Here is an 11,385-nt window from a genome sequence, read left to right on the forward strand (position 1 = left end):
AATGAAATAATGGATGTGATTACGAACAATAAAACACTAGCAAAAGGAACGAATAAGATACAAAGAACTCTAAATAGAGCAACAACAGATAGATTGTATTTATGGAAATTTTTGTTATTGGTTTCATTTTTCATTTAGAATGAATTAGTTATAATTTTTAGAGATTTAATCATATTTCTATTATGTTTATAAAAACTTACACACAGGGAAAAAATACATGAAACCAGTTGAGAGCCAAAATTGTCCGATTTTAATAGTTTGATTGACAAAGATATATGGTTTTAGAGTTTGATGGCCAATATCAGACTTGAGATGGACAAAAATTAGACTTCTGCCTATTTGAAACAATTGTAGAAGTATTTTATTTATCCTGGAAAATTGAAATATATTATTGTCATTCTCCAATTGAAGTGTCTCGATTTCTTGAACACAAAATTCATGTACATTGGCAAATTAAAATATGGATTTTGTTTCAATCGTTTTATGGAAAGCAAAAGGCATCGAAAGTGGCTAAGAGTCGAAATCTAATGAGATGGATCTTCACATGGCAGATAATATATATATATATATTCATACTCTCAGCTTAGGTATTGCCCTAAGTTAAATTTTCTTAGTGTCGATGCCTTCATAAAAAATACATAAACAATTCAACATGTACATCAAGATAGTTTTATTAAATCTATAATAAAATACGGAGTATATATTTTGACAGTGTGTTTTGTACTGCAGAGTGCAGACACTGTCTTGATGTCTTCGTTAAATCCACGTAAGTACGTTTGTACGTTACCAACGGTCGCGGGACGCCTAAAAAACGGAAATATCATCTGCGTCGTGGGCTCTCCGACGCGAGGGGATGAGATAACCGCGCGACGGCCGTCCGCTCACAAGTTCGCTACCCCGCTCGCCATGCCGCCGCCCTCCCTCGTCTCCCTCCTCCCCGCCACGTCCATCTCGCCACGAAGACGCCAAGCAAAGCACCACAAGGCCCCCACCGCGAGTCGTTCCCTCTTCTCCCGAAGAGTTGTATCCCAGCCGCCGCTCCACGCCTCGCCCTCCCCCGCCGCCGGCGGCGGGAGTGGGAGCGACGAGCTCCACCTCCTCGAGAAGCCTTTGCCCACCGTCGCTGAGGATGACGAGGCCGAAGAGGAGCCCGAGCCTGCTCCGGTGTTGTCAACAGAAGAAGCGCTCGCGCCTTTTCTCAAGTTCTTCCAGGTGAAGAGCACCGACCCCGACGCGGGCGCGGACACCGCGGCAGGGGCACGCGCGGATGGCGAGGTGACGGAGGAGGCATCGAAGAGAGATGCGCTGTCCGCCGCTGGCGGGCGTGGGGTTAGTTACTACGACCCCAAGCCCGGGGACTTCGTCGCCGGCGTCGTGGTCCGGAGCGACGGGAGGACGCTCGACGTTGACATCGGCTCCGGTGGCGAACCGGCGCTGATGCTAGCCAAGGAGTCGGCGCCGGTGCCCGGTGAGGAGTTCGGGCACCTGGTGTGCGACGTCGCTTCCGAGCGTGCGGCGGTGTTCGCGGCGGAAGGACGGGTCGGCGTCGTGGTCAGGCAGGTCAGCGGAGGGGGAGAGGGGGACGAGGAGGCGACGGTTGGGAGGAATGGGAAGGAGAAAGGTGCGCGGGTGCTGCGCGCCGGTACGATCGTGTTCGCTGAGGTCCTCGGTCGAACACTTGGCGGGCGGCTGCTGCTGTCCGCGCGCAGGCTGTTCCGGCGCGTCGCGTGGCACAGAGCGAGGCAGGTCCTCTATGCCACTCCTTTCTTTTGTTGTTGGAAATCCTTGGAACGATCTCTTATCAATGATTTGACGCACTGCCCAAGTAGAGCTGGACTATTAGAAACTACTAGTTCAAACCAACTGCCACATTCGAGGAATGAGTAGAGCTGGATTATTAGAAACTGTCAGCGGATCAACGTCTCCAACGGCTAGAGCTCATCCGGGTCTCCTATGTTGCCCACGTCCTGCGCTCCTCGTGCACTCGCCGCGCCAACCGCCTCCGGAGAGCGCGCTCTGCCGTGCACACACGTGCGCCCGGTCTTCACGGCGCCCACTCTCCGTTCTGGGCGCTCGCCCACTCACGCGTGTGTTGTGTGTGTAGTCATGGCCAAAGGCCATTGTAATCTATAAATGTATACCGTATACGATCAATGCAATTTGTCCAGTTGATCATCTCCATTCTACATGGTTTCAGACTCCTCTTCGATCCTCCAGAACTCCTTTGCCGAACTCTCCTTCCGCACCAATGGCGCCTTCCTCCATTCACTCTGACAACTCCTCTGATGACGGCTCCTTCGTTGCCCCCGTTCCTGCCACTATCATCCAGACGATCTCCATCCGTCACCACATTCCGGTCACCCGCGACATGGACGAGGGGAACTACGGCCAGTGGCGTCTCTTCTTCAACTCGACTCTTGGCAAGTTCGGCCTTGAGAGCCACGTTCGCTCGCCCACCCCGTCTGATGAGCGCAATAGTGAATGGCGCATGGTGGATTCATGCGTCACCAACTGGATCCTCACCACCGTCTCCAAGGGCGTCTTTGACATCGTTCGTCGCGACCGGAACACCGCCTTCTCCCTCTGGCACGCCATCGAGGGCCTCTTCCAGGACAACGAGCTGCAGCGCGCAGTGTACCTAGAAGCCGAGCTGTGATCTCTGCAGCAAGGGGACATGTCGATCAACGACTACTGCACCAAGTTGAAGCGACTTGCCGATCAACTGCGCGACATCGGCCACCCCGTCTCTGAGCCCAGTCAGGTGTTTAATCTTCTCCGCGGCCTCAATCCCCAGTACCGCTACGTCAAGCCGGTGATCACCTCCAAGTCCCCGCCACACAACTTCATGAGCGCCCGCTCCTTCCTCCTCCTCGAGGAACTCAGTTTCCAGCACGACACTAACGCCGAAGCTGGACAAGCTCTCGCCGCGACCCATGGCGAGCGATCCAACGGCTCCTCCAGCTCTGCCGCAGCCGGCACCAACGACGGCTCTCCAACGTCCAACGTGCCGCGCTCCAACAACCGCTCCAACAACGGCGGCGCCAACCGATCCAACAACCGCTCCGATCGGCGACGCGGCCGCGGCAATGGCGGCGGGTCCTCGCGCTCCTCCAACAACCCATTCGCGCCTTGGGCCGCGGGCTACAATCCATGGCAAGGCATGGTGCAGGCCTGGCCCATGCCATTCTGTGCCCCTGGTGCCGGTGTTCTGGGACCCCGGCCTCCTTTCCAGCCACAACAAGCGATGGCAGCCACCCATCTTCCACCGCCTTCACCGGCCGGTCCATCCAACGTCTTCGACAATAGTGCCCTCTACGCAGCGCTCCAATCCACCAGCATCCAGCACCATCCACCGAGTGCCTCGGATTGGTACTTCGACACAGGCGCGACGTCGCACATGTCATCCTCTCCTGGTAACTTTCCCTCTTCCACCCTTCGGCCTTCTAACTCCATCATCACAGTAGGGAATGGTGCTCGGATGCCCGTCACTCACCAGGCACACACACTCATTCCTACTGCCACTTCCCCTCTTCATCTCAATGATGTTCTTATTTCCCCTTCACTCGTCAAGAATTTGATCTCTGTTCGCCGTCTTACTCGTGATAATGGCGTTTCCATTGAATTTGAGCTGTCTGGTTTCTCTATCAAGGATCTTCTTACCAGGGCAGAGATGCTCCAATGTGAGAGCAGCGGTGATCTCTACCCTCTCCGTCTTCCTCATCATCAAGCTCTCACGGCCTCCTCGGCGACATCCTTGTGGCATCAGCGACTGGGACACCATGGAGATCCAGTCACCTCTCAAGTTTTGCAAACCTTTTCTTTTCAGTGTAATAAAGTTGATGCTCACTCATGCTCTTCTTGCCGGTTGGGCAAGAATGTTCGTTTACCATTTACTGAATCTACTTCACATACATTTTTCCCCTTTCAACTTGTTCATTCAGATGTTTGGACATCACCCGTTCTTAGTCATTCTGGTTATAAATATTATGTTGTCTTGATGATTACACGCATTACCTATGGACAATTCCACTTCGCAATAAATCTGATGTTTTCCCTACCATTCGAGTGTTTATTTCTTACGTTCATACTCAATTTCGCCTACCCATCCTAGCTTTCCAGACTGACAATGGTCGGGAATATGACTCCACCGCCATGTGTCTCCTGCTTTCTTCTCTTGGCACCCAGCTGCGTCTCTCCTGCCTGTATACGTCGCAGCAAAACGGGAAAGCCGAAAGAATTCTCCGCACTGTTAACGATTGTTTGCGCACCATGCTAATTCACAATGCAGCTCCCCTGACGTTCTGGGCTGAGGCGCTTGCTACAGCGACGTACCTGATCAACCGCCGTCCCTGCCGAGCCACCGGTTCCACGACGCCGTACGCCCTGCTCTTCGGTGTGGCGCCCTCCTATGCCGAGCTACGCGTGTTCGGGTGCCGGTGCTTCCCCAACCTGATCGCCATCTCGAGCCACAAGCTCGCCGAATGCTCCACGCCGTGCGTCTTCATTGGGTACCCAGCGGATCATCGCGGGTACCGCTGCTACAACCTCGCCACCGGGCGTGTCATCACGTCATGGCACGTCGTCTTCGATGAAGCAGTGTTCCCATTCGGCGACAGCGCCGCGGCCAACGCCGACGTACCGCGCTTCGTGCCGTGTGAACCGCCCGCCCCCTCGCCAACTCACGGCGACGTGCATGTCTTGCCGGTGCAGTCATCGCCCCGCCTCGTCGCCGAGCTCACACCTCACCCGACACATGCACGCACCGTGCGTCTGCAGGGCTCCCGGCACTGCCGCGACATCATCAACAGCTGCTGCGCACAACATCGAGGACCCCTCCACTGCGGCGTCTGCATCGTCTGCATCCTCGCCTGCCGTGGCATCGCCCGGCACGCCCTCAAACGACGTCGGCCATACTGGCCATCCGATGGTGACTCGGGCGCGCGCCGGGATCCACAAGCCCAATCCGAAGTACGCACTAGCGGCGGCGGCCACCATCTCACCGATCCCTCGAAGCGTCCGCACCGCCGTGAAGGATCCAAACTGGTACGCTGCGATGAAACAGGAGTTTGATGCGTTGCAGACCAACCGGACATGGACTCTTGTGCCGCGACCTCCAGGCGCTCGGATCATCACCGACAAATGGGTCTTCAAGCATAAGATGAATCCCGACGGCACCCTCGAGCGCTACAAAGCTCGATGGGTCGTTCGTGGGTTCAATCAACGACCTGGCGTCGACTTTGGGGAGACGTTCTCCCCGGTGGTCAAGCTGGCCACCATCCGTACAGTACTGACGCTGGTGGCCACGAACAACTGGCTGGCTCACCAACTTGATGTTTCAAATGCCTTCCTTCACGGCAATTTACAGGAACAGGTGTACAGTCAGCAGCCCACCGGGTTCGTCGACCCACAACGCCCCGACGACGTCTGCCTCCTCTCCAGGTCGCTCTACAGGCTCTGACAAGCACCACGGGCGTGGTTCGAGCGCTTCGTCGCCCATGTGACATCGCTGGGCTTCGCCCAATCGAAGGCTGATTCATCGCTCTTCGTATACCACCGCAACGGTGAGGCGGCATATCTTCTCCTCTACGTCGACGACATGATCCTCAGCCTCGTCGACACGCCGACTTCAGCATGTCATCGCGCGGCTTCACGACGCATTCGCCGTAAAGGACATGGGACAAGTCCATCACTTTCTCGGCATCAGTGTTCACCGGAATCGTGAGGGCTTCTTCCTGTCCCAAGGCCAGTACGCTGAATAAATTCTGGAGCGCGCCGGAATGAAGAACTGCAAGCCTGTCGCAACACCAGCAGACACAAGGCAAAAGGCTTCGGCGACAGACGGCAAGCTCATCGACGATTCTACCTCCTACCGGAGCATCGCCGGCGCCCTGCAGTATCTGACGATAACTCGTCCGGATATTGCATACGCCGTGCAACAAGTATGTCTGCACATGCACGCGCCGCGAGACGTGCACCAGACAATGCTGAAGCGCATCCTCAGGTATATCAAAGGGACAATTGGACTCGGGGTTCAGCTGCGCACCGCCACGACGCCGACGATCACCGCCTACTCAGACGCGGACTGGGCTGGATGCCCCGACACATGTCGATCTACATCGGGCTTCTGCGTCTTCCTCGGTAACTCCCTCATTTCGTGGTCTTCTAAGCGCCAGACTACGGTCTCGAGGTCGAGCGCCGAGGCGGAGTATCGAGCCATCGTGAACGCCGTCGCCGAGTGCTCCTGGCTTCGTCACCTCCTCGCTGAGCTGCTCTGCAAGGTCCCCTCCGCGAAGATCGCCTTCTGCGACAACATCTCCTCCGTGTATATGGCCCGGAATCCAGTGCATCACAGGCGAACCAAGCACATAGAGCTTGATATTCATTTCGTCCGGGAGAAGGTCGCCATTGGCGAGCTCCGTGTCACGCATGTTCCCAGTACGCGACAACTCGCTGATGTGTTCACCAAAGGCCTTCATTCGGCGTTGTTCAACGACTTCAGGGACAGCCTCTCCGTCACCATGAGCGACGTCGAGACTGCGCGGGGGTGTCAGCGGATCAACGTCTCCAACGGCTAGAGCTCATCCGGGTCTCCTGCGTTGCCCATGTCCTGTGCTCCCGAGCGCTCCTCACACACTCGCCGCGCCAACTGCCTCCAGAGAGAGCGCTCTGCCGCGCACACACGCGCGCCCGGTCTTCACGGCGCCCACTCTCCGTTCTGGGCGCTCGCCCACTCACGCGTGTGTTGTGTGTGTGTAGTCATGGCCAAAGGCCATTGTAATCTATAAATGTATACCGTATACGATCAATGCAATTTGTCCGGTTGATCATCTCCATTCTACAGAAACTACTACTAGTTCATGACCAGTTGACCATCTTGTTTTTATCAGATAGGATTATAACTTTAATATATACTAATTTCCTGTTCTCAAAGGCTTAAAGCTGAAGCTGTTAAAGTATAGTGGGTTGTTGATATATCTTAGACAAATTTGTATATTAGGTTCCGAGGATGGTATTGATCAAATGTATGGGGTGTTGAAGTGTGTAGAAAAAGTAATAACTGACTGCTAAACATTTTGTATGCAAACAATTTGGCTTTCATTATGGCTTGCTTTGATGACAATAATAGGCATAATTGTTATTAACTCTGCATTTCACTGCTCTATGAGAAAGTTTGGTCTCATTTTTTTAAATCAATGACTGCCTTTTGTATGTTAATTATTTTCACATATATATTTGACTGTTTCTATACACACTAATGTTCAGATAAAACGGCTAAATGTACCCATCAAGGTCAAAATTTATGAGTGGAATGCTAGTGGCTTGCTGTCTAGAATTGAGGTACGAGTATATGTACTACAATACTTGGTTCAGTTTTGTAATTGTATGGCTAAAGCGCATTTCCCTTCTCAGGGCCTTCGGGCATTCCTTCCCAAGCCTGAGATGATGACTAGACCAAGAAATTTCACTGACCTAAAGAATAAAGTAAGTTATGCATAATGTGCATTCTATAAAGTAAAGCTTGTATGGCTTTATGCTGTTCCATTTCCATACTTTGGTATATCAAGATTGATTGTTTCAAAGTCACCTTTTGAACTTGCAAGTATAGTAATGTGATTCGTGAACTGAAACTTTTTTTTTTCACACAGGTTGGTCAAGAAATGCACGTCTGTATTACAAGGATTGATCAAGGGAATAACGAATTGATAATTAGTGAAAAAGAAGCATGGGTGAGTTAGCTACATTGGTCTCTGCTACCTGTTATTTGAAGCCTACACCGCATAACTTTATGCTTTTCTTGCACCATATCTGTTTGAAGTACATATTTGTTTAAACAACTTATCTGGTTGCTTGTGAGCGCAAGAAACTCTTCAGCTTAAACAGCTGTTTATGAAGTACTCTCTAATTCCAAGGCATCTGTATAGCTTTTGCAATATGTTTTTAACTTGTATGAGTGATAGGTTTTCCTTGAAAAAAATCTTGTTTAGGCGGTGACATACCTTAGAGAAGGGACTCTCTTGCAAGGTACAGTACGCAAGTTATTTCCATATGGTGCACAAATTAGGATTGGCGAGACTAACAGAGGGTAACATCTCAAGACCCTAGCCTGTGTTTTACAGATGCCATTTTTTCTTCTTGTTCGGCTCAACCTGAATGTACTTTCAGAACTGTTGCACCGATGCACCCCATTTCCTTACAATTCCAATATTTTATCACCAGTGATGCTGAAATTTCCTTTCTGATCATATTCTGCTAGCCAGGATGGTCTAGGTCAATCTATGCATGCACCTCATGTCCAAATTATTCTTACTTGTGCATGTTTTCGTATGGTTTACTCCTTAAGATATACAAAACTATTTATAAGCCAACACAAAATATTTGATTTGGACAGTATATTATATATGAGTTGTTTAGATAGTGCAAGTAGCATTTTGGACTGGCTTATTTGAACGAAGGCATGAAAGTTGACATGAGATTTACCAATCAATCTTGAAATTAATGCCTTTCATTCAAAATGTCAAGATACACCAAGTTAACAAGGATCTCTGCTTTGTGAATCACCTGGCTTAGGTTCAGAGGGCAATTGTGCTCTGCTTTGCCAAGAGTTGATACAGGTGCATCTTTCCATGCATCAGTGCTGTTAATAAGTGAAACTTACTAATTTGAGTTATTTTTTGTTGTGATATCCTGAACATGTCTATCTGTTTGACACCTTAAAACTGCCAATTCTTTTGATAAACTTCTTCCAGTACCTGGATCATGAGCTATTTTGCTGCTTTTTGTTGTGTTCTACAAATGAAGCGTTTTGTATCTGAATTTTACAAGCATGTAATGCTTTGCAGTGGTTTACTGCATATCTCGAACATGACAAATGGTGAGCTGAGATCTGTGGCTGATGTGCTGAAAGTCGGCGAGTCGGTGAAAGCTCTTGTCATAAAATCAACTCCAGACAGAATTGCCCTCAGGTATAACATAGCAAACTTGCAATAAGTATAGCTCGTAGTCACTACTGCTATAGCCCATAAGATTTGTTCTGTAAAAGATCATCTGCTCTTCGATGATTTTGTGGTGCACTTAACATCTATTTGGCTTTGTGCAGCACAAAGGAACTCGAGAGCGAACCAGGATTGCTTATCACTAACAAAGAGGTGAGAAAACTTCGGGTCTCCAAAAACTAACCGTTATATCCATATCTTGCGCTGAAAAAAAAAACATACACAGCATTTTCAGTCGTATATATGCTCATTTCAGTGCTTAGGATCTCTCGCGTTTTTCATTGTTTCTGTCAACAGAAGGTGTTTTCTGAGGCTGAAGAGATGGCGCAAAGATACCGGGAGCAAATTGCAGAGCCACCTGGATCCATCACCGCGGAAGACTCCTGCGACGATGCTGTCCCCTTCGACGACGAAGCCCGGTCTATGCTAACTGGAAGTGGCTGAAATTCAGCAAGTCTGGCGACGTACCAAACCCCAAATCTGGCGCCGAATCGTGATCGTCGTACAGGAACTCTGTAGAAATTTTGGTGAATTCAATATTCGTTTCCGTGCTTGCAAATGTTCACCGTGGCCGCCTGCGCCCGGGCGGTCTGCGAGGGGAGACGCTCAGGGCCTCAGGCTGCTTCGATCAAGCCCTCGTGCGCATGGTCGTGGAAGATTTTAGAGCGGTCTCTCTCCTTCGTGGACGCTAGGGACTTGGGCCCCATTTCTCATTTCGGTCCAGACGCGCGGCTGTTCCGAGCTAATTAGGCCCACCCACCTGTGGTTTGCAGCAATGCTCTACAGTAACCCGCGCTTGGGCCACGCTGTTTTCGCAGGATCCTTTGACCACAATCGTGTGATGTCACCACTGATCGGTGACCAACTGCCCCGGACCTTGGAGACTTGGAGTGCACTGTGTCCAGGAGATCAGGACGAACGCGACCTTCGAATGCACCGTGTCCAAGCGTCCGACGCGCACTGCTCACTATACTAGCGCAGTAGCCTTTTTGAGTCATAGATTGTCACCCACCACCAGGCACCAGCACGGCACAGCAGCATTCAGATGACTTCTGAACGGTTAAGAACTGCGGAGCTCTGCAGATTGCAGAGGTGTTTGCCGGTCTCGTCATACGTACGTTTCGGGTTTAGGAACGAACGTGCCATATTGCTAAATGCCAACTTACAGTGCACAACCAACCAGGCCATCGATCGTCAGCCTGTTCGGTTGGCTGGTTTGTATCGTTGCTGGTTCATGAAGAAGTACCGCTGGCTGGTTTGTGCGAGAGAAAAATACTGTTCCGCGTCTGCATCGCATCGCATCTCATTGCACCCCTCTATTCGACGCTGGCCGTGGGGCGAAAATGACGGCTCAACTCCAAGGAGGAAGAAAAGCATTGTGCCCAAGAAGCCAAGTATCAGAAAACTGCCTGTGAAAAGCTGAAAGCGAGGCAGCATTTGTATCTATCTCAAATTCTCAATAGATGGCTGGCATCACTTCGCGGGACACAAAGTACACCATTGCTTAAGAGAAGAAGATATGTTGGTTGATTGGATAAGTGTGCCTTCTTCATCAGGAAACTCTAAAGTTCCAACCACTTCATACACGCCGAGATGGAGTCGAACAAGCAATCATGGATCATGCAACCACTCGACTGTTTGTGGTTTTGCCTTTGAAAAGCCGAAAGCGAGGCCCTAACTCGTGGGTTGTTGTAGGTCGATGCCTGGCTTTGTGCGGAGCCGTAGTACCACTTACAGTAACTAGCAATGCCACGAGGTTATTCTGCAACGAATCGACGCATCGCACACAAGAGATTGAAGCTTTCAGTTCACTGACGAATGGTTCGTTTAGGTGAATGGTCCCTTTTTTTTTTGTTCCTGCTTTAGGTCCGGGCGTCCGGCTTTCCTTTGATGCTAGCTGGGCCAGCTGGGTACGTGTTTTACTTACCTTCTGTTATTGAACTTGTTTTGTACTCCTGCATACATGATTCTCCGGCCGGGTACAGACAATGGCTGTTTTAAGCGTGTACAACGAATGGTGAACGTCCTCCGTCCTCGTCGATCCAGAAAACTCCAGGCGAGCGAACGCGATCCCAAGCTAGCAGGTCCGGTTGGAATAGGAGTACTCTCTCTCACTCACCTGCTTGCATTGTATGCGTGGGAGAGCGACACACAAAAAAGGGAGCGCGCGGCTGCGGGTGACCAACCATGGAGACTGGGGACTGGGGTGCCGCGCGCGCGCCTGCGGGGCCGACCGGTTGCCGACAGCGCGGTGAGGCCGCGTGCGGCGTCGGCTCACGCTTGTGCGCTTGGCGGCCTGTGGCCTGCGCTGGGCATGTGTCCTCTCCCGCTCTCCCACTCTCCGTGACGTAGGTGACGCCCGGCCGCCGGATAGCAGTTTCCGTCGGCCCGT

General features: G+C 51.3%; 1 pseudogene; it reads left to right on the forward strand.

Moving 5' to 3' along the window:
- Positions 1-837: 837 nt before the first annotated feature.
- Positions 838-9,546, forward strand: LOC136516873 (protein PIGMENT DEFECTIVE 338, chloroplastic-like; annotated as a pseudogene).
- The last annotated feature ends 1,839 nt before the right edge of the window (positions 9,547-11,385 follow it).

Source organism: Miscanthus floridulus, chromosome 17 (assembly GCF_019320115.1).
Source record: "Miscanthus floridulus cultivar M001 chromosome 17, ASM1932011v1, whole genome shotgun sequence".
Lineage (NCBI taxonomy): Eukaryota > Viridiplantae > Streptophyta > Magnoliopsida > Poales > Poaceae > Miscanthus > Miscanthus floridulus.